This window comes from Hirundo rustica, chromosome 10 (assembly GCF_015227805.2).
Source record: "Hirundo rustica isolate bHirRus1 chromosome 10, bHirRus1.pri.v3, whole genome shotgun sequence".
In the NCBI taxonomy this organism is placed as follows: domain Eukaryota; kingdom Metazoa; phylum Chordata; class Aves; order Passeriformes; family Hirundinidae; genus Hirundo; species Hirundo rustica.
Window position 1 is genome coordinate 18,436,591 of NC_053459.1, and position 24,172 is coordinate 18,460,762.

The 24,172-nt window shown below is 44.6% G+C and overlaps 1 protein-coding gene across 1 annotated transcript in view; it reads right to left on the bottom strand.

Moving 5' to 3' along the window:
* The window catches only part of SOX2 (SRY-box transcription factor 2), an 87,784-nt gene that overhangs the window by 40,108 nt on the left and 23,504 nt on the right, over window positions 1-24,172 (bottom strand). Inside the window, exon 2 of the transcript XR_005702482.2 lies at window positions 7,303-7,578. The gene's annotated coding sequence lies outside the window, so the exon portion shown is untranslated. The remainder of the gene's footprint in view (window positions 1-7,302; window positions 7,579-24,172) is intronic.

Genomic DNA, 24,172 nt, shown 5'->3' on the forward strand with positions numbered 1-24,172 from the left:
GGAGATTGCAGCTCCATTTTTTGTCCTTAGCTGCAAATAGAGGTTTAACTTGCAGTAATTAGGTGAGAACTAGCCAAGCATCTTACTATTATGATGCTTGTTAAAAACGCTTCTTTTCTGCATCTGCATTTGAGTGTGTTCCCCTCCACTCTTAATCTTCTTATGGAAATGAAGGCGAACGGCAGGGAACCTGCAGAGACTTAGAGAATGTCCTTGTTAACTGGAATTTCTCAGCATTGCTAATTAGCAGAGTTTGACGACCACCAGTATTGGGGAAAGCTCTGTTTAGCCACTCACAAACCCTTCCGAGGAAGAGCAGACTAATTTTATTTTGTAATTAAAATCTGAAAAGGCCCCTATTTGACAGTTAGGGCTATGAGAGTTTTATCTCCCCGTGAAATAATTACTGCCTTGATAACTCAATTTTCTGCAAAATGTCAACTGTGAGTTCCAAAAGTTTTAATTTCATTACGTTAAAAAAAAAAAAAAAAAAAAAAAAAAAAAAAAAAAAAAAAAGACGAAAATGTACAGATAAATTTCCTCTTGCCCCTCTTAGGCTGTAGCAGCCCAGTTCTCGGGAGCCGAAGTTAGGGAAGTTTTAGCGGACTAAGTATACCCCAATCTCCGGGGAATTTCAGTCACCGCATGGTGAGTTTGCAGTAGCATCCCGAGGAAATCTTGGGGAGATACAGTCCGAAATGCCCTGGAATAAAAACCACAATCGGAGTGGGTACGGGCCCAGGACAGGGGCAGTGCCCGGGTGAGCCCAGCTGCCCGACCTGCCTTCCCTAGCCCCTGCAGGGTCCCGAGCTGGTGCGGATGCAGGATGTCCTCAGCCAAAGAAGGATCTGCCACGGCTCCGGCCGGGGGTCCGGGGAGCCCCTCCGGGCCCTCAAAGGGCTCCGGGAAACTCGGCAAGTTTGGGGTGAGGCTGGGGCCGCTCTGCCTGCCAGGCCCGGAGGCGGCTGCTCGGGGAACCTGGGGGGAGCCGAGGCGCCGCGGCGAGTGTAATCCACTCTGCTTGCGTTTGGGATGTTTTTTATTATTATTTAAAACGGTTTAATCTCCTTTTTGTCCCTCCCTGTCCAGCAAGTAGCCCGATTGTCGCTCTCAGAAGTGGCATTACACGTACAAACCAAGGAGGGGGCGAGCCGCGGCCGGTCCCGCCAGACCCCATTTCGCCCAATAATTTCATTCAAGGGCTCTAAGGACCCTTGAAAGCCGGGGAATGCCGGGGGAGCCCCGCGCTGCTCCCGGCCTCTCCTTTCATCCCTGTTCTCCCGAATGGAAGCGCGGGGCGAGCACACGTGCGGCCGGGCGGGCAGCGCACGGCCCGGGCCCGGGGGCACCGGGGGTCCCGTGTGCCCCCCGAGCGGCCACGGCCACCGCCGCACCCCTGAGCCGGGGCTGCGGGGCTGGGGCGGCAAAAAAAAAACCCCAAAACCCCCCAACAAATAGGCGAGAGGTTAAGAAAAATATATAAGGGGGGGCGGGGGGAACAAAAATTAAAAAGAAACAGCTCCGCTTTTGTCCAGTGTTGCAAGAATGAAAATTTAAAGAAAATAAAAAAATAAAACTCGGATCCTGGAGGGAGTTTAGCGTACACAATAAGCAGCAGAAAAGCCGAATCGCGCACACCACCTCTCGAAGTCGCTTTGAAAAGGTTTCTCAATAAAAGGAGAAGCCGATTGTCCAAACAGGCTTCCATGACTCTTCATAAACAGCCAACAGCTTCCTCAAACTGTCCGCGATTTTGGCTCTGCATCTACAATCACGCTCGCGGGATTTCTTTCCCAAAGGGAAGTATAAGTGAAGCCCGTACTTTTCCTTATGCGATCTTTAAAATAAATCAGAAAATCGAGATCAGTGGCGAGGATAAACTTAGGAATTACTGTACAACGTAACGGGCTGAAATTACAGTTGAATGTTGGCTCTTTAGCAGGAAGGCAACCCCCTCGAACGGGATCCTTTTTGGCAGTCTATTTAAAGTTATCTTTCCTTCCTAGTTTTATAAGAACAAATGAGTTTTCTTTTCCCATTGTAGTTGAGTGAACTCATGTATATTAAACACAAAACCCCTCCTGAAGAACGCTAACTGCTTTGCTTAAACCCACAAAGGCACAAAAATCCAGAACTGAAGGTTTCCAATTCCTGAATAAGTCCCTTTAACTCTCTCAGGCTCGCAGGAGAGAGAGATTGGGGACATTCTCTGAAAGTCTTAATGCCTGGAAGGGGCTATCTCAAATGTATTGTCTTTTCCTAAAGTTGAGGCTTCTATTTTATTTCCCTCTTTCCCCTTCACCATCTTTGTGTTGACTTAAGAAAATAATGGTCTAAAAAAGTGTCTGTTCATGGGATCACACGTGTCGCCCAAATCAAATGAAGTCCTCTTTGGCCCCAGCACAGTTTTGATGGAATTATTCCGGCTCTTCCATTGAATTCACACCGTTTCCCAAAGAAGCTGTGGCAGTTTCAATGGGAACGCCTGAGGCACAGCCTGGGGTGCTTTAAGGTTGCTTCTCTCAGCGCACCTCAAACCCTGGCATCCCGAGGCATGGTTTGAAAAGTACATTGAAGGGGGGGAAAAAAAAAAAAAAAAAAAAAAAAGGCCCTTTCCAGTGATTCTCAGATCACTGACAAGATCGCCCATAATGGAGCCAAGGCGGTGACTTTTATCTCGCTGTTCCTCATAGTCCTTAATTTGGAGCTCATTGACAGGACAGACGGTAATGACACTTTCAGAACTGTTATGGTCTGGAGTGACAATCTCTCCATCTCGCCCATGGTTTATTGACACCATGGGCTCATTGTGTCAACTTAGGCTTGTGATTTCAGAATTCTCCAGCGACGGGCTCGTTGGGAGGATTTTAATTCAAATTATAGACTAGCTGTCTATACAGTGAATTCATATTTAGACGGCGCTTAATCGGAGCGGAGAGATGGTGCTATAAATAATAACAACAACACTTCCCATGTGTCTATCCGCCGTCCTCCACCCCAAGATCTGAGAGAGCCTTTGCCGGAGGAGGCCCGGGCGCAGCGGAGAGGGGCGAGGCAGCAGAAGGGAGCCCGTGGGACTCGCCTCCATCCCCGCTGGCCGCGGGTGTGTGCGGCAGGCGGGGCAGGAGCAGCGCTTTGGGCACGCAGCATCTGCAGCACTGCGTGCGGCTGGGGCTCGGGGTGCTGTCGGCGGGGTGTCACAGCCCTTTTCCCATGGAGATCACCGGGCAGCGGGGCTTCTCCAAACACCCCGCCTGTCCCCGTGGAAGCCTGCCCGGTGGGAGCGGATGAATGCGAGGAGAAAGGCCCAGGGGATGCCCACGGGCGATGCTGCGGGGTGCTCAGGGAAGCAGGTGCCAAGGACGGGCTGAGGGGGAAGCAAGGAAGGGTGAAGTGCGAAATTGGCCTTTGAGGCTGCTTTTCTGGGTTGTTTCTTCAAGTCTCCCCTTCCACCGCTCAACAGAGAGATGTAGGAAATGCTGGCATCCAGAAGCAGGTCCTTCCAAAAGACATAAATAAACTAAAAATGCACTTTTCTTCCAAGTGGAGATGAACGAGGCTGAACACAGAGCTAACCCCCCCCCACTCTTTGCTGCCAGCTGAGCACAGAGCTGACCCCCCCCCCCTTGCTGCCAGCTGTCTGCCAAGCCTGGGACCCGATCCCAGATTTACAGCATTTGCTTCCCTGAGTAACGTCCGCAGAATAAAACCCGGCAATGAGTTAAGAATCGAGCCCGGGGAAAACCGCATTTTGGTTAAACCGATCACTCGGGACCCTTGATTTTATGTGCCAACTTCTGCCCCAGGGAGGGGGGAATTTACGACCCCTTTACAGCCCCCTCACAACTGCTGTTTCTCAGAGGAGCACTAACAGCCCCTCTCCTGGAACCTGGTTAATCATTCACCTTTCGGCAGGAGTCACTAAATTTTTGTAAAGTGCCTCCTGACGTTAAACCATGTGTACAAGCGCTCTGTATTTTTTCCATTTCCTGTGGTAATTGGCATATAATACCCCTGTTTGTAACTGGCTTGACAGATCTATACAGATGTATATTTTTGCTTAATTTCAGAGTTATATATATACCGAACGCATGCTAACTAAAGAAAGAGTAAAGGAAATCTGGGAATTCCGTTGTGCAGGAAATCTGTGCAGGGCTCTTGCTATTATTTATAGAAAATGCCATGTCTTTATTTTGGGCGCTCTTACTACAGAATTGCCTTATTAGGGAGTCTCGAGAGGAGATCAAACTGAAAGAATGGAGAAAGTATGCTCAGCGCGACAAACAATAATATTTCATGAAAACCTATCCGAATATAATTTGTAAAGTGAAAAGTTTATTGTGAGACCAACAGCCATGGGGTTCATTTAATAGAAAAACTGCGGCGTTGTGATTTTCATCCAGGCTGTCAAAAGGAGATACAAAATAACCCCAATTTAACAGAAATAATTTGGTTTCCATTAGTCTTTCTGTTTGCACGCAGGACGCATAAACCGTGCTGGATATTACCGCAACCAGCAAATACCACCGTTAAATGCACTACACGGGGCTACGTGCATGCTATAAAATAAGTAGAGAATTCATCTAAAAAGTTGGTGGCAATGCAGCACGTCACATATTTTGGCTAACCTTTTAATATCATCAGCTTCTTTTAAGTCTGTCACGTCCACAGCGAGGAAATAAAATCGCACTCCAGGCGATTCACTTAAGATAACGCTTCTTCCTTTTTCCTTTTTCCAGGAGTCGGGGAGGGAGTGGGGATTTTTTTTTTTTTTTTTTTTTTTTTTTTTTTTTTTTTTTTTTGGCTAGGGGATTGAGGTGACTTTTTTTGCTTCGGGTTTAAACATATGCCATTTGAGAAAATGTTTCCTTAATGGAAAGGAACTGTTCAACGCTGCTTACAAGCAACACCTGTCAACACTGACTTATTTAAGACACGTTGGGAGGAAAACACAAGCACGAGCATCTGAAAGGCTGGTATTTGCTGACAGCACTGGAGCACCGAAGCTGGGAACGATGAAAAATTAATCCTGATTTTAATTTTTTTTTTTTTGTGCCTAAGGCTGCCAGTAAAGAAGTTGGACTGCCGGGGATGTCCCGCCGCCCGCCGGGACGGCGCGGTCCAGCAGCAGCTCCCCTGCTCTGCCTCGCTGTGGGAGAGCATCACATATTTCTGTTCCGCGTTTCTGTAAGACCCAGGCTTACGGAAAGCTCTGCTTAGGAAGAAGTCGGTGGCACTTCACTTATTTTTCGCCCACGTTCGCATCTCCGCAGAGCAAACGGCGCAAGCTGGAGGTGGCTTCCCGTAGCTCCGGCGCCGGGCACTCTGCTCACCCTGCCTGTCCTTCACGGCGCTCGCTTCAACCCCTGCGGCGACCCCGGGGCAGTTCCAGGTGCGGCCGCCGCTGCCCCGCCGCTCCCGCGGGCGCGCCCGTCCCGCGGGATCCCCACCGCGCCCCCGCCGCGGCCGACAGGGGGCGCCGCCCCCCGCGCGGAGCGGCCGCGGCAGCGGGGGGAGCCCGGGGGGAGCCCGGGGGGAGCCCGGGGGGAGCCCCGGCAGCCCGGAGCCGAGCAGGGTCGAGTACAGATCTTTAGTCGTCGTGGATAAAAAGAGATTAAAGGCTAAATTTTTTTTTTTTTTTTTTTTTTTGGTCGATTTTAACCAACTGCGGAAATGTAGGGCTTTTCATTCTTTGATGTTTCCCAGAAAGAAACTGTTACATCGGTTGTGAAATCACATCGTCTCAGAGCCAGCGAACCAGCCGTGGAGTGCTAAAATAATTTAATTTAAAATAATAATAATACGAGGACCCGAGCTTCCGAAGAGGCACTTAAAAGCTGACACGTGCCCTCCATCTCCCCTCTCCCTAGCGCTCCCGATGTTTCCTGACTGCCGTTTGATGGGAATAATTAAAAATAAGATAACCCCACGCTAGCTGGGGGCTCGCATCCATCACTTGCGGCGCTCTGTCCTCACCCTGCCCCTGCACGGCCGGCCCTGCCGTCCAGCCCCGCTCCGCAGGGGCAGAAGAGTGCAAAAAAGCAAATCGTTAAAATCATAAACCGAACGTTGGACTTTTACCATATTAACCATAAATAAAATTGTAACCGGCTACCCATTTTCCCCCTGCTACAAAACCCCTTCACCTGTATTTAAATAGCACGTCTTTAATTACAGCAGTTGGGGATGTATGAGGCTGAAATGAAATTAGCAGTCATTACCAGTCCTTTAACTCTGTGGTGCTTTTGATCAGCACTAAATTAGCTTTCCAGTCCTAACAAAGGCTCTATAGCAAGCAGTGGGCTGTAAATAAGACAGCTCGACCTGCCCTCAACACCTTTTCTCTTGTCAATCACAGCTCTATCATTCAGCCCAAGATTAACCTTTATCTACCAAATTCTTACCAAGAAAAAAAAAAAAAAAAGGGGGGGGGGGGTGGGTGTGAAGAGGGGGAAATCCAACCTCAACTTTGCTAACTGTAACTAAGAAGAGCTTCCCTTTAAATGGTATTACAATGAGCCAATGTGTCAAATTCGGGCCTTTCCCAGCCGCAAGCGCATCAGTTCGAGGTATTGATGATTTATTATCGACTTGCCCGGGTGCGGACCCCGCGCGGCCGGAGCCCGGCCCGGCCATCCGCCTCCTCTGCCGGCGGCGCAGCCCCGCTTGGGGCGCGCGGGGATCTCCGCGGGGCCGGCCCCCTTTCCCGGGATTGGGCCGGGAGCAGGCGCGCAGCGCCGCGGGAGGAGCGGCCGCGCAGCGCCCACAGGGGGCGGCAGAGAGCGGCGGCCCGGGGAGCCCCCGCCCGGCGCCCGCTCCGCGCCCCGCGGAGCGCCCGGAGCGGGAAAACCGCGGAGCGTCTCTGCAGCGGCGCGGTGGCTCCGCGTCTGCCGCCCGGTGCCATGCGCGGCCCGGGGCTGCGCGCCTCTCCGCGGGGCAACGCTGGAAGGGCGGCCCCCTCTGGAACGCCGCGGGCGGCAGCGGAGGGTCCCGGCTCTGCTGCGGCCCCAGCGCACCCCGCGGGCCCGGGACTCCGCGGGAGAGGAGCAGACAGGGCAGAGGCAGCCCGCGGACCGGGCGCGCTTCTGCCCGGCGCTTCGCTCGCCATGCGCGGCCGCGCAATTTCAGCCGAGCCCAAACCCGCCCGAGAGTCCCCCGAGCTTAAGGCGGTGGAGCTCAGAGCGGCGGGTCGTAGGTGGGAGCTACATTTCCAGATCGTTTTAAAGGTCACGGGGGAGGAGGGAAAAAAAAAAAAAAACAAAAAACAACTGTGAATGTCAAAGTTGTGCTGCAGCTACTTACGTGTCGGTGCCAGAGCAGGGTGGTGGCTGCGAGCGGTTTGATTGGCAGCTCGACGCGAAAGTCCGAGCGGACTCCGGAGCCCCGCGCAGCCCCGGGGGTCTGAGCACTTTTCACCGGACAGAGGCAGTTGAAGGAAGCTCGCACGTCCCCTTCTCTTCTCCTCTCCTCCTCCATCCAGGACAGAGAACGAATCCATTTCGGTTTTTCTTCCCCCGGCTCTCTTTCCGTTTGCCTACACATCCTCCAAGTCCTAGCCCTAGCTCTTAACTGCAGTCCCTGGAACAAGAGGGGAAAAAATCGTTTATGGCTTAAAAAAAAAAAAAAAAAAAAAAAAAAAAATCCCAATGGCTGATTTGGTGTGTGTTATAAGAATGCACCCACAACAACAAAAAAGTCACTTCTCTGTCCCCCACCGTACAGCAGAAGAATAATAAAAAAGCTTTATATTTTTGCAGTGGGTATTCAAAGATAATTTGATGCCATTGTTTCTGCTACAGATGGTTCTTTTTAATACAATAACACTGCTCTTTGTGCATACTACACACAATAAAAATCGAAAGCGTTCTCCTGAATAACCATTTTGTTCTCGCTTGTATACAGGCCAACAAAAGCTGCCGTGAGGTAATGGGTTCTGTTTATTGAAGCCATAGAATAGAGGTTTGATAAAGATTTTTGTATATGGGGGGGAAAAAAATTAAAATAAAGACCTCGCAAGGTCGAGCTGATCTCTACGTATTTATTACCACTGAAATATTTTATCAATATATTTCTTTGAGTTGCAGCTGCAGGGATCCCTCCCTCCCCTCCCCCCCTCCTCCATAATCAGTCCAAACATCTGTTTCTTTGAATTTGGGGAGATCTACAGCCGTGGCCAGACCTGAAAATCTAGACTTCGAGAGCGAGCGGGGCAAAGCGGCCGAGCGCGGAAGGCAGCGGGCGCTGGGGAGGCGAGGCTGAGCAGCCCCGGCTGTGCCTGCGCGCTCCAATCTTTGTGAGACCGGCTTTGCAATCTGCTGTCCACGCACACGCACACACAAAGGCGCGAAGTGCTGCTGACAGCCCCCGGGATTAGCCCACGGGATTTTCCCGGGCGCGGATTTTCCCTGCTCTCAAACAGCCTCCGCGGCGCGCAGCCCCCGCGCAGCGCGGTTCCTGCGCGGCTCTTGCGCGGCCGCCCGCAAAGTTCCGCAAGCGGGGCCGCGGAGAGCAGAGGGCGGCTGCGGGTGCCGAGGATGCTGCGGGCTCCGGCAGAGTTCCGCCGCGCTGCTAACTTTCTGCCAAGTAATGAATAAATTAGCGCCGCCGAAGGGGGAAATAAATGTGAGAGGGAGCCGCCGAGACCCACGGCGAATTTTGTCGCGAAAGTTGCTTCACGGGTCAGGAATTGTGAGCCCGAAAGTCGCCCCGTTACCTAGTTTGGGATCTGGTTACGACTGTAACAACTTGAAGAGAACCCCAAAGCAGTAGAAAGTGCTTAGACAATGGGGCTCTGCGGGAAAGTTGTTAGTCAGTGACTGTGTTTGTCTACCTTTCTATAGGAATTAATGCCACAGTTCTCTGTGCCTCTGTAGCCTGGACTGACAGTAATCCACCTCTGTGACTTCTGCCCTTTGTGTTTTCACAAAACTCGGCTCACTTGTAGCGCGACAACAGCACGGAATAATGACTTTAACCTTCAAACGTTCTTTAATTAGCTTTTTCAGCAAACTAAAAGATGTTCCAATGAGCCCTCTGACAAAAAGTGACCTGAGCCTTCAAATTCTACTTTCACTTTTGGGACTAAGACGTTATTGGTTCGCAACTCGTCTGAAGTCATCTAATAAGGGATTATTTAGGAACTATTACCCACACGCCAATTAAAGCCTCTCCGATGAAATTCGGGAGACAAAGATAAGCATCAAAACGGAAAATTAAACTATTTGCACATGGCTTATTTTTCAACAACCCATTTTGCATCTCAGGATAAACATCTTCTCCCCAGCTCGCTCCTCCGGAGCGGGGAGGGTGCGGGGAGCCTCTGCGGGGCGGCCGCGGAGCCGCGGCTGCGGCCCCGCCGGAGCGGCCGCGCCAGCTCCGCACGCCTCCGCGCAGGGGAGCTCTGCTCGCCAGGCTTAACGCCAGGAGGGGACTCGCAGGGAGGGTGGCAGAGTTCATCTCCAGCCGTTTTGCAATGGCCTTTACACGTTCAGGAGTAGGGGGAGCGGTGGTGGGGCGGAAAGTGGCATAAAGGAGCCAAGCGTGTCAAAGTTCAGGAAACGGTGCGAGAACTTTTCTAGGATTCTCGAAGAAAAGTACCGCTTCTCCCGAAGAGCTGTTTTATTTCTTAGAGCAAGGAAGGAGAGAGATTAGAGGGAAATGCATGTTTTGAACCTCCGGTGGTTCTTTGAGATAAATGGGAACCGGGCTCTGAATAGTTTAAAACTGGCTTATCAGTGAAAGATGATTTTCTCCCCCCCACCTTCTTTCCAGAGAGAGCAACCCGATGGCTCAGAAATCTTAGGTTGCTCTTTACCGCTGTATACAACAAATTTTGGAGAGGGTTTCCAGGCAAATTACAGCAGCATCCTACGGCAAGCTGACAAAGAGATTCCAGGAATGCCACGCATCTAGGAGGGAAATATGAATCCCTCTCTTTAGCCTGAAGCACGAAATTGGCTTAAAGCTCATTTTGTAGATAACCAGAAACGAAATCACCAGTGTGTGGACCGGGTAGCTACAACTTCATAACGCTTTCCAGCAATTTCTAAGACTTTCTGGAGGGAAAGAAAAACAAACAAACAAAAGTAAAAAAGTGAACCGCATATTGGAGGGGCGCTGAGAGAAATTCGCTTATCAACATGCATTTTTCGCCCCGGTCTGAGGAGGGCTGGGCTCCCACACGCCCATTAGTACCCTTAAATCTCTATGCCGAGACCGATCCCACGGGGTGGGAAAATGAACGTCCTAGATTTTGACTTTTTCGGCTTGGAGAAATAACCCCCAACAAAAGAAAACATCCAAACCCAGATCCCCTTCATCCAGGTGCATAGATAAAATAACGGATTACTCCAAACCGGCTATATATAGATATATCTCTAGGTTGCATATTCCAAGCGACCAGTGAGGTGCTCACCAGGCACAGTCTTCCGTAGAGGGGCTGAGTGCCCGCGTCTGACCCAACACTGTGTCCAGAAAAAAACAAGAAAAAAAAAAAAAATCAGAATTTTGCAGTTCCTACCCAGGACAAAACACTGCTGTTTCAAAGCAGATGGGGAAGACAGGTTGCTGCTGGCATTTCTCGCCCCAGCCAATATTTCTGTGAGCGCAGCGGCTCCGCCACTTCTCAGCCCCAGCCCGCGCCTGGCTCCGCCGCGCACGGCCCGTGCTCCCCGCGCCGGGGCTCCCAGCTTCATCCTTCCCGGAGGAGCTGAGGTTCACATCACACGGGACAAGCCCTCCTTTCGCATCCTGGCTGGCTGACAAGAGGGTTATGGTTTAATCCCGGCGGGCTGCCCCGGGAGCACGGCAGAGCCCACGCGGGGCGCGGAGCGCGGATCCCCCGCGCCCCCCGAGCAGCGCTGGCTCGGCCGCCGCTGCCCCGCTTGTCCTCCGGGACCCCTTTCCCGGGAGAAGAGGCTTCTCAATCTACTTCCAGAAGTTCTCAGCCTCTCGTTTCACTTTGGCATCGCTCATGCTGTTTTTTGAAACCAAAATTCTGCGGGTGGGAGCTGTGGTGCGGTGGTGCCCGTGCGTGCTCCAGACACACCCCGGGAAGCCCGGACTCTTTCCAGCACGCTGCAGCCCCAGAACACTCGGGACGCTCCGATTGCAGGGGTTGTTTGGCTGCTGCCCCCAGCCCTCAGGGTAGAAGGTAGAAAATCCATTTGCCCAAAAGCAAAGAAGCTGTAGCACACAAGAGCGGCTCTCGAGGAGCGGCAGGTTTGCAGGGCAGGAGGCCTTTTGCTGCAGGGGAATCTACGGAAGAACTTTAGATGCGCTTCCTAAAATTGCAGAGTTTTCTTCTGTTTAGTTTAATTCGGTTTTCGGTCCCACCCCCCCCTCCCCCCTTTTTTTTTTTTTTTTCTTTTTCATGGTTACCGTGAGAGAGCCTGCTGATTTATTGCCTCAACACTTATTGCAATAATTTTGCTATGGGTAGCTGTGGTGCTAAATATGCCTTTAGTGAAAGATAACCACTTGGTATAAGATAAATTTCTCCCGGGAAGAAGAGTGGAAAGTATAGCACCAGTAATATTCAGTATTTTGTCCAAATATCTCTTGCACTTGATATTTTTATACATTCCTTAGGTGCCAATCTTCTTTGGGAACAGACTTTTTTTTTTTTTTTTTTTTAACATACTAAAGATGAATTTATCAAATAAGTAATGCTTGCATAACTCTTAAATTCCAGTGTATATTAGGTCTATATTACAAATATATATTGATTCTGAAAGGGTTTTGGTAATTGAAATTAAAATAAACGTGCATTGAGCACACACGTTCACACAGTACATACACACTTTGCACATCTCAGGCCCGCGCACATGCTATACATTGTACGTATGATAATATATTTTGTGGGCCCTGGTATATAACACTGCATATTTACAGGAGTCAGGAACTCCCCTCACACATAGTTCCACATGTTCACGTGACACTTGCATGTGCTCTTACAGCTTAAATATTGTGGGAAACATAATTTTGAATGCCAAATTTTGACTATATTACCCTGGAGCAAAGTGACAATTCATAACCTGCAAGCAAGTAATTTCACAAAACTTACATTTTCATTGCATGCCTATTACTGCTGTGAGCAGACTGGAGCTGAAAAGGAGAGCTCCAGTCTTGGCAGGAGGATCCCAGGGAAGTCCAGAGAACTCTTCACTTGCAATATTTTGACTGGCACATTTTGTCATCGTCACTCATATAAGGTATAAGGATTTCTTTCTCTGTGGTTTCAATAAAGTTTCAAGTTGCCCCTCACTACCTCATGACAGCAACATCTGCAGATCCCTATAACTTGCTGCCTTTGAGATAAATTCAGTTTATTTACAAACACCCCCACTTAGACTCTCAAAATATTTACCTCCTTATTCTGATTTTTCTCCAATACCTGCTTTCACTCTAAGCACCACAGAACTCAAGCCAATCTGGGTCCGTAATGGGCCATAACACAAGGTTCTCAACACCTCCTCCTCTGAACAACACGGGCCATAAGCAGGAATCCCTCTGCATAACTTGAAACCCTCCACAGTACTACACAGTAGCAATTCCAAGGTTCCTGACAGGTCAAGAAATCCAGGTTATTTGAAAGAACATTGATAAGTGAGAATATGCAGAAATGAGGAATGGCTATTTGCAGCAGGAAAAGGGCAAAACCCTCGTACTGTAGCTGGCACTGAATTAAAAAGTATACAGAGGATTAGATATCAACCACTTCTATCAAATGCAAGGCCCAGGAACCCAGGGGGAGTGAAGTGTGTAAGAACAGATGCTTAGAAGGTAAAACACCCCAATTAACCTCATTATCTGTTACAAAACTCTACTACTAATATTCTATGTTTTTTCAAATCACTGTTGTTGTTGTTGAAGAGAATCTGTTGACTAGCATGTGTTTTGCTGTAGTCTCCCAAAACAGCACTGCCCTTCTTAAGGTCAGGGGAATGTATCTTAAAAGATTCATATATTTAAAAAATATGTATTGTCATTTTAATAGGCACTGTGGATCGTTTAATTTGTATCTGTATTAAATTAAACATATGGTGAACAGGGTATAATAGATTTTCTATAATTTAGCTGCCAATGTGGCAACAGAAGCCAGTTACTCTCACCAGCAGACTTGTCAGTGGTTTGTTTACTAGCTTATTTGAATTAAAATAAAGCTTCGCTTCTGCTGACTGCACATCATTATCTATGAGACCATAATCCTGCTAGCAAATCCTATATCTTCCAGAACTGGCTCTTTTGTTTGGGATTACTGAGAGCTTAGCCTATAACAAAGAGGAATAAGGCATCCCTCTCATCCTCGTAATTAAGTGTGGGGAGTAATTTAGAAACAAACCCAGAAAGATGTACAATTTGGAGTTTTGCTTCTGTACAGAATTGGGGAACAGAAGACAAACACTGATTATGTTAGCACAATATTTAAACTATTAAAATACTGCACAACAGGAATTCAGCTTTTAAAAAGAAATGGCAACTATCAATAAAGTATTGAGTTGTTTTACTCTAGAGACATTTTTAATGCATCTGAAGGTATGCTGGCAAATTTGGGCGGAGCTTGAAGACAACGATTTTAAATGTTTTTCTACATGCATACATTACCTATATATTACCTTTATAAGATCTTAATTTTTGATTTAAGGAGCATAATTTAATATATTAACCTTTATTTTTTTAAGTACCCTTTAAATGTTTTAAGTATTTCTGAGTAAAAATATTCTCTAGGAATAGGAATATCTCTGGCAGCTGAATCTACTTGTTTAAGTGCTCTATTTTGATACCACCAAGATTTCTATTCTCCCTTGGGAAAACAAGTAGCTTGAAGTTGTTAGCATTTTACAGCCACCTTAGAAATGACCACAGCATTCATCAAGAAAATAAAGAATATTTAAACATAGGAATTCTGAGGTCATTATAAATTGTATCAACAATCTTTTGACTCTGCTGCTCAAGCTGTATTCATGTCACCCAGATCTGTTTCTTCTCAAAACAAGAGTTGTGCTATATACAAGTAATAGAAATTAATATCTAGGTCACAAAAAATGGAAGCCTCGGGAGTACACAGATACACAATATCTGTTTGCAGAGGGCTAATAAGGACAGGGGTTGATTTATAAAAGTCTTCGACATTAATTGTCACAGATGGGAATTCTGAGGACCTCTGTGAAACCAAATGAGGCCCTAGTGAATTATAAAGCAGGTCCTTAGACTTTAAAAACATTTAGGCAAAGTGACAGTTCAGAACATCTGTTAGCCTTCTGTCTGAGTATAAACTGGATGTCATGGAGTGCACAGCTGTAGGCATTTTCTGCTTCTTTTTGCCAACATCTGTCACAGCATTACAGTAATATAGGTAATTATCAACACCTCATATAAACTGTTTGCTATTTTAATTTCTGAATAAGTAAAATTAGCATTATACCCTTCTGAAAAAAAAAAAAAAAAAAAAAAAATCCAGCCAGGGAAAAATACTCATTCCTTTTTAAAGCTGAATGACAGATCTCCTCATTTTAGGAGAGCTGAAATTCAGACAAAAATCTCCACTGCAAATAAGGTCCTTAGGATAACATTAAAGACTTAGGTGAGAACAAGTTTAAATATTCTCCTTTCCTCTCTCTGTCTCTTAAAAAACGACATCTAAGTCTCATCTGTCATAAGCAAAGAAGATCAGTAGCAAGCAAAGATAGGAAACCGTTAATCATCGATGTTTTTTTCCATGCACAAGCAGCTGTCAAACGATGTATGTTTTACCACAGTAACAAAGCCAAGGGCTCATCAGCACCAAGCAATTTTACTGTCAGCTGGTCATCCTTCTTCTCAACAGTGAGAGAGTAAGAGAGCACCTTGCAGCAGCGCACAGAGGCTCAACATCAGCGCCTGAGGCTGGAGCGAGCAGGGAAATAACCCACAGGACTCCCAGAAACAGAGGCCACTACCAGGGGTGCCCTGATGACTGGGCAAGAGGGGGTACACAGGAAGAGATGCTCCACACTGACAGCCCTTCAAGCCAGCTTTTCCAGACCACATTCAGGTATCCCATCAAGAGATGGAAACACTGCCCACTCCTGAGGATCATCTGCGGGAGGGCGTCAGCACAGGGAAGGCGGCAAAAAGTGACCACGTGCTTTGGGTTCCTCAGTTTTGGAGGTCCAGGTGATACACTTTGTACGAGCACGACTGGCAGAAGGCAGTTTCTTATCATTTGTGGTAATCAGGCTCCTGTGAGATGCTTCTAGCTGAACACCAGGACCATCAGCCTTTGATAACGGTGTCTGACTTGGTGGCTGTCTTAATGAAAGTGATTTTGCGAGCGCCTTTCGCTGTCTCTTAGAGCACAGGGTAAGAAATGGTAGAACAACAAAGCAACTGTCGAACAACAGCAGTGGCAACACGTCAGCCTGCACCTGCAAGTATGAACCCGGTGACAGAAAATAATCACGTGGCAATGAGTTTTACAAAATTTCATGGGAGCGATGATCATCCCCGGCTCACACTCATTTTGCTTTCGCCACAAAAAAGATAGCACCTGTGCTAGAAGTTAATGTTCCAACGTGGAAAACCTGAAAAAGTGCTGTTAGTTCCTTTTATAAAGGAGGCATATGGAACAAAGTGGTCACCAATATGCTATTTTTAGTGCCTGAAATACAGTCCAAAATATAATACCCAATTACTTGATATAGTGCTCTATACACTGTCTGAACAACAATAGTGGACTCAGAAGCAAGAGAAAGCACCAGAATATGGTTTTGAAGTAATTCAGATTTCATGTATTTTATTTTCTTCTAAAAATACAGAGGTTTGAAAAGAGGTGCAGTGTTGTCCAGGCTGAAGGAGGGAGGGGAAGAGAAGACCTGAAAGGGAGATGAGAGCATGTGGAGGTTGAGAAAGAAGAGAGAGACTTTGACTAGAGGAAAAGACAGCTAGGGCACAGATAGACAGAAGTCTAGAGAAAAGAAAGACAAAATGCATCTGGGGTGCACAGTCAGAGGAGGCCACGCACACAGCTGAACCCATAGGAAAGACCAGAGTCATGACAAGTTATCCAGCTGGAGACAATGCAGGATTTTACTAATTCTACCATTTCCCCTAATTTCCACTCTGATGGACTGTGGACTGTGGTAGCTGAGCTGCAGATGCAGGCATTTTTTTACCACCTCTGCTAGCAGTGCAGTAATTTTACTGAGGACACAGAGGACAACTCTGCCAGTATGGTTTGTGTCTTCCTTTGGAAGGAGATGGACACATCCCTTACTTACATTCTTATTTTCCCCTTCTTTGTCTCTTACTGCCTCCTCAGCATTTATTACATGCCTCCTCCTATTTTCTCCTTGTGCACAGTCAAAATTAGCTGAAATTGTGGATCTGTTCCATGCAGCCTGTGGTCCACCACTCTAACAAAGACAATTCAGCGGTGAGGATTGTTTTCACTGTGGTCCTAAACCACTTGTGAGATGTTTGTAGGCTGAGACTATTTCTTTCAGGAGCTCCAACCCTCCACTGAACAATTATTGCTCTTGCCATCTGTAACATTGCATCCAGCTGGATGCCACGCAGGTTTTACCAAATTATAAGGTGCAGGATAAACATTTTCCTCCTACTTTTGGTTTCAGTGTTAAGATTCTCAAACACTTACTTTAACACTTGCAAATAAAACTATCTCACATATTCCCATCACCCTACTCCCTAAATGCATTGTTCAAATGCCAAAGACTATGTGAGCTATTGCAGATCACATAATAGATGCCTACACATTCACTATTCTAGTAATATTTATTATTGAAACAGACTGTTTTGTAAAGAGCTTTGAGATACCTAGGCCATGAAAAGTGTGATGTAAAACAAAATGCTATTCAGTTCAATAGATGTCTGATAAGAAAAGAACCCTAAAATTTGAACAGTTCCTCCTCCCCTTAATCAGCCCTAACAATGGTACCCCAGTCTTGGTGCTCCTGCACACAGCAATATCTGTCTTTTAAAGAGAGGAATAAGAACGTGCCACTAAAAGAGAGTGCTCATTGGTAGAACATTGTTAGGTGCTTTATAATTGATAGTTTTCAACATCGGCACAAAGGTAAGGGCTTTAGCCTTGAATACTACTCACTAACAATATACCCACATACAGAAAACTAGTGCTAAATGTATTTATTAAAATAAATGCTTTAAAATAGTCTGCTTTTCATACAAAGTAATTATCTTACACTATGTGTAAAAGGTACTTTTGTAATCAATGGTATACAACCAGCTTCAGATACAACCACACACACACACATATCCCATTACACACAGTGATGCTCATCAGATTGCATGGGACTGAATCATTTCATTATGTTCTGTAGCTTAATTCTTCAATTCCCGTAGCTTCAGCTGGAATTCATCCAGATCAGCCCTGTTTTCTAAGATTAAATCAAAATACTTCAAGGCCACAACTAACAAATAGCACAATCAGCTCTAAACATAGAATAAGGTATTTCATACTTTTTAGAGGTTCATAGTTCCTGTTATAATAGTGCCAAAGCAACAGGATTTTTTTTCTTTTCTTTTTTTTTTCTTTTATTTACTTTTTTTCTTTTATTTTTTTTCTTTTTGGCACTTCTAGCCTATTAATTGCCAAAGGACAAGAGAAATATTTTGTGGGTATGAGTGAGTTTTGTAGCAGTCAAAATAGACAGTAGCAGCCAGCTGGAGCACTTTAAATGCTCTAAATTTTCACAAGTCCTGCCTAAGAAGATAACCACTAACAAGCTAATGTATTAATTTGCCTTTTTTTTTTTTTTTTTTTAATCCATTGAATGTTCCAGCACAGTCAAGAAATTAAAAAAAAAAAAAAAGTAAAAAAGTAAAAAACAGAATAAAATATAATACAAAAACAAGTAATGTTTTTTTTTTACCAAACTGGGCAAAAATAATCTCACTAGAAGAATTAGAAGGGTAGTCATAAGGGTAAAATATTTTAATTACTAAAAATGCTTCGTTTCATTTGGTTATCTGTAGAATCCTATCATCTCTTTTAATTAATTCATTTGCAACTATTTGGATGACCATCAATTTATTCATAAAAATATTTGAGGGTTGCAGGTTATGCAAATTCCATTGCTAATTAGTTAATGGCTACATTCACCCGGCCAGTGTCTGATGATCAGATACTTGTGCTTATGATTCTTACGCCTACAAACATTTTTTTCATACAATGCCCCAGAATATTTCTGTACTTGCGTAGAGTGGACAGCAGTGATCTTGAGTGGCTTTTTCCCCCCAGGATCAGTGTTTCCATGGCGAGTCCTGTGGGGATCTATCTTGTCTTTTCTTCTCCGCAGTAGGCATTTGGGGATAATAAAATAGTTAGTGAAGAGGTATGTTCTCTGCTATTTTCAATAAGCTGATGACAGTCAACATTACAATCCAGACCCTCAAAGGCGCTGGGAAATCAAAGAGCCTTAGGCTCCTCAGTACATTCATCCACACGAGCCTACATCTCTCAAGTATCTGATTTATCCTTTTAAATGTTCCACCTTGTGGGGACAGGGACACAGAACAGACTTAAATGACCAAAGATCTCTGGATAAGATTGAAATGATGCTGGCTGATCATCAAATGGCAGTGACACGACTTCTCTACCTTTGATTTCATCCTTCCTTTGTATGCCCACGGACAATGTGGAGCTGTTGTTGGCCCTCACTGCTGCTGGGTGCACAGTGACAATGTCCAGGGCACTGCTTGGCATCCACAGAAGCAAAAAGGAACTGTGCTGCTAATTCTAATTTTTAATTGGGATTCCCTTGAATACCTGTGGTAGCACTACTCAGGAAGTGATAAAAGCTAAATTAGAAATCTATAATCCTGTAGACTAATTCAGTCCTGTTATTATAAGATCCCAGGATCCCATCCAGTCTACTATTTATAAATAGTTCCAGCAGAAAAAAATCACTTATGAGCTTCAGCACATTGATAACTGCTGGACTGCAGCATTGGTGAGCCAATTCATTCTGTTAGTACTGCTCCTCCAGTGCCAAATGCTTGAAATTTGTCTTTTTGTGTCCTTTTTCTACATTTACTCATGCTTTACTCATACTAAATATCATGATATAATTTAAGATGCTCCAATTATTGAAAAAAAAATCCAAGTGAAAAGTCCTTTGCAACATGCATCATCTTCTCATCCTACTGCCATTCAATTTTCAGAGTACCAAGCATAATTTTCTTTTTCTTACACTCTTTTTTGGCATCTTGTTATACTTCCATTAGAACTCTGGAAAAGGATGCATTTCAGATGATGATAACCAAGATTATAATATTTAATAGATACAGCAGCTATTCCACATTTCAGAATGACTAAATTCAGTCCTACTAAGAAAGCAGAAGTTTCACATTTCTTTTAATCAGGGCACTTTTTGCAGATTAACTAACACATTACTTTTCTGTAAGGAAAGTAAGAAAGAGCTTTTTTTTTTTTTTTTTTTTTTTTTTTTAAACATTCCATGTAATTAAGGATGCAAATTATAAACAAAATGATACATGCACACACATAGATTGGAAAAAGCTACTTAAATGGCCAAATCACAGGAACCCTCATATGAGCTAATTTACTTTCACTTCCTGCTTTAAAATAGCACAGAAAATAGAGGTGGCCTGTTGGGGAGAGTGAATAACAATTTATTTCCAATGTGTATAAGCCAGCTTAACAGCTTCAGGATGGTAACCAGGCTTTTCCAGTGCCTTCCATGGACTTTCATAGCTTTATTTTGTGTGATTGCACATTAAAACAGCACAAGACCTGACTGCATGAAAACTGGCACAAGAAGAATGGCGACACCATGGCTGCATTCAGTCCTGCATCCTCCTTCAACAGGAAAGGTCAATGCACGCGTACGGTACAGCTGCAGGACAGAGTGAGCAGAAAGAGGCAATTCCCTGCCATGTTCACCCCATGTCCAGCCACCTGATGATCAGGAACTTTCTATGATATTTTAATAGGATTTTGAATTTTTTTCATTCCTTTATTTGCACACCCCCCTGCCCCCCGCCTTTTCTTTTTTTTTTTAAACATTTCAAAATTCCATGGCAATGAGTTTCACAGATGAATTGTGGGCAATGTGGAAATACCACTTCCCAGTTTGTTTTTAATCCTCTGCAGAACAATTTCCTTTGCTGCCCTCATTCCTTGCTCTGTTTTTTGCTGATTCAGTTTAGGAGATTACTGCCTTACTATCTTCTCTCAGCTACTTCCCACTGGAAGTTCCCATTCCAGCAAACCTGCACATATACTCAGTCTGTGAACAGGTTCCATTAAAAAAAATTAAAAATTATCTAGTTTATCTTGGAAATGTTCATAAGCAGTTTTTATTGCTTGTTTAGTTTTTGATTCGTTTTCCCTTTGATTGTTTGCTTTAATCACATTTTTGTTTCACCACATTCATTGTTTGCTGACTGAACGCATGCAGTTCTGCTAGCAAGGCTCCAGCTGCCATAAATGATTATAGGGCAGGAAAAGAAAGGACAAGTAACAGGGATATGGCGTGGTTGGTAACTTTTCATCCAGATCAGCAACATATTCTTAACATGAACTCACAGGACTGCTCTCCAGGCTTCAGGAGTCACAATGTCACTGTGGTGTCGTGGCGTTATGTCTGCCATGCCGACAGGTGGAAATTTGCATGGAAACCCACACTGGGAAAAGAAATCTGTGAGTGGTTCTCTGCAGTTTGCTGGATGGAAAGAGCATGACAAACCTGGTCCCAGCCTGGCAGGTGGGTTATGATGTGACTCTTTCATCACAGATGGTCTTCAGCCCTTCCTTACAGGTACATGGAAACAGCTCACCTATCCTGGCCTCTGCTTTTGCTATTTTTAAAAGATTTTGAGCTACCCATCTCTTTTTTAGTCTTTTTTTTTTACTCTTTTTATATAAGAGGATTTTACTTCAGAATTATCTCCACAGGCTGCAGTTACTTCCTAGCCAAAAAGGATAATAAATAATAGTTTACTTGCCATTGGAAAGGAAGGCTTTGTCTGCCTGCAATAAACAAGGCAACAGAAATACCCTATGGAATCCTAACTGCCTGTCTACAATTATGCTTCAGGTAATAGCATCATCCAGATATCTTCTTCTTTTTTTTTTTTTTTTTTTTTTTTAATATCAAAAATTGAAACAGAAGAACTGCAAAATTTATTTCAGCTGTTAGACAGAATAGTTTCCATTGGACTTAGCTGAGAACTCAATGTTCCCATCAGCAGACTTGCTGTTCCTAACTCTGAGGATGTCACAGAAAGTTCTTTGCCCAGGGCACAGGGTATTGCAGGAGCTGCTCTGTAAATTGTCAGGTCCTTGTTCCAAATTATCCAAAGCTTTCCAAGCCTCTGGGTATATCGTATTATCCATCTTTGCTTCATCATCTATTCAAACTTTTGGGAACAGTGCAGGAGAATTACTTTCATTTCTGGGTAACAGAGTGTCTGGCTTGGATTTCACTTCTATTTGTGGCTGGTATTCATTTAATCATTTGAGTTTTTAGATGAGAAGATGTTGCAGGATTTATAATTTCTCAGTGAATGAGTATTTTATAAAGATTGGGACAGACATCTGATATTCAAAAACACCAAAACCACTTTTAACTGTTGGAATTACAAAGACACTGACTGATTTAGCAACATTTTCTCAAGTCTTTCCTCAGAAAGTACTTTGTCTTTTTCTTCTTACTCTCACGTTTCATCTCGTGCGCTGGTGTTCCTCCTGCCAGCATGTCCCAGAACATAAATGATTCTAAACCAAGATGATCTGTCAGCTGGAAATGATATTAGGACATTTATTTTTACATATTTTGAGTAAAAAGATAGCCACCCTGAGGCATTTGGACAATATGAGTCAAATTAGGGAAAAAGGTGAACTAAAATTTAGAGAATTAGTTAAAGTAAATAAAATCCCGCAAAACAACTTTTACTCAGAATAAACAGTATTTTTTCTGTCTACATCCCTGTCCCATTGAGTCATTTCTAATAGATCTTTTTTTTGTTCAGGTACTAAGTCCACAGAGCAGCAGGGTGTGTCGTTTGCCCCCAGCACTGCAGCGACACCTCCTCTGCATCAGGGCTTCCCTGAGTACCTGACTAAATGACCTGGTTTTTTTATTCACTGGTGAAATATAAGGAGCCTGCAAGGGAAAGGAAGTATAAAGGTGATTTCTTGCTATGTTTAACAATTAATTAGATTGCTTTCATTAGCTACCGTTGTTCACTTAATGGAAGTTGTGCATATCCAGTGGTGATTCAGTAGATACTGTAGTGGTATAAAGTACAGCAAGCTGGAGGAGTTGGCCTGTGAAGATTCCTTTTCTGCACAAGGACAGCAGGGCTGTGCAGGCAGCAAATTGAAAGTTCATTTGTCCCTTTCCCAGCACCAGCCAGCAGAAATTAAAAGAAATGAGAAGAGCTGACAAAGACACTGTCCTCCAGTGGCAGCTGATTGCCAGGGAAGTTTGGAGTCTTGCAGCCTGACAGAACTGAAGGGCAGCTTTATAAACCCTGCCCTCTTTTCTCAACCCCACGTCAAGGCAGAAGCCAACCAAAGCTCCATCCAGCCAAGGGATCAGGTTTGGTGCTGCATTACTTTTTCTAGACTCCCTTTTCCCAGAGCTCTGTATTCAAATCCGTAAAAACAAAACTCAATGCCACAGTTTTGGGTTTTTTAAAGAGATTTTATTGTTGCCAACATCTCATTTTTATGACCAACACTGTTGTTTGAAAGTGTATCAAAACTGAAATGAAAAATTATTCCTACTTAATATGTGAAATTTGAAAAAAAGATTTCTATTTTTGTCATAAATCTCCCAAATTAAAACAGTGTTTCATTAAAAAGGTTTGTTTTCCTTAGTTTGGAGACACAAGTAGGGATTTAATGATAATGGAATACAGCTGTACTGTTAAGTCCCATATTTAATTTTGATCTTTGGTCCAAGCACAATGTATGTTTTGAACATAACTACATATTATTATAATATTTCTTGTTATTTGTGTTTTTGATTTCTTGTGAAATGTGATTTTCCAATAATTTTGAAGAAACTTTTTTATATACAACATAATCCAAACTTCTGCCACTTTTACTTACTTATATCCTTACTGTTAAAAAAATTATCCTTTAAATTGAAAAGGTGGGTACTATTAAGTGAAATCCTTGGAAATTCTCACACAAAATCCTTGGGAAGAATCCCTTCTGTATTGCCTGGCTTTTCTCTTCTCATGGCAGTTCCTATGAGTTGTGAGATTATTAATGCTCGACATTTTCCTAGATTTTCAAGAGATTTTCTTCTCGGTTATTCTGGTCTCAGATAACTGAGAAACACGGACATGAGGACTAAGAATTTTCACCCTATTTTCTGGGATAGCCTGCATTTGGTGAACAGATCTAAGGTTGTCAGTAATCAATACCACTGAGGGAACACTTAAAGCCGTTTTCTCCCCACCTGTGCTGCACATGCATTGCAATACAGCTGGGAAGCAATCAAGGCATACTCAGCTGTACCCAGATAAAGACGATAGAAAGCCTTATTCATAAGCATTTTCCCCCTAAATATCCCCAAATTGCAGATTATTCACCCAGTGCAGCCTAACAGCAATACGACTGCAATAACACATCTTTCTCAACGGATGGAACCTCCATCCTAAATCCAGACACCATTTAGTGCTGTAACAGGTTCCTCAGTCTAGAAACACTACAGAATACTGAGTGCAAATCAGTGATGAAAAGTGCCCCATATAACAATAATTACATTTTGCAGTCACTCCTTTTAGCTGCAGAGCACAGCTTACCTAGGTGTAAGTCCCCGTGTCCTTAAGCAGAAATAATGTAGTGTCATTTTTTGATATAACACCCCAAAATATGCTGAAGAACAACTCGTCTCATGTAGACACATGCACAGTTTAGTAATTTAATAATAAAATAAACAATATACATAAACTGTGAGTCATAAGAACTGCAGGGGAAATGGTGGTTGTGCTTGGGGGACTCACGACTGAAAGGATGACGTTACCTGTCCAGTTTCCCAACCTCACCACTTCGCCTTAGGACTGCCATTGTCCATTAATGTAAAACCAACACTGTGCCCCACAGGACCTGGGCACCTCAACAAAACTGCTGTGGAAGCTCTCCAAGAGTGGAGGGCCATCAAGCTATATTTGT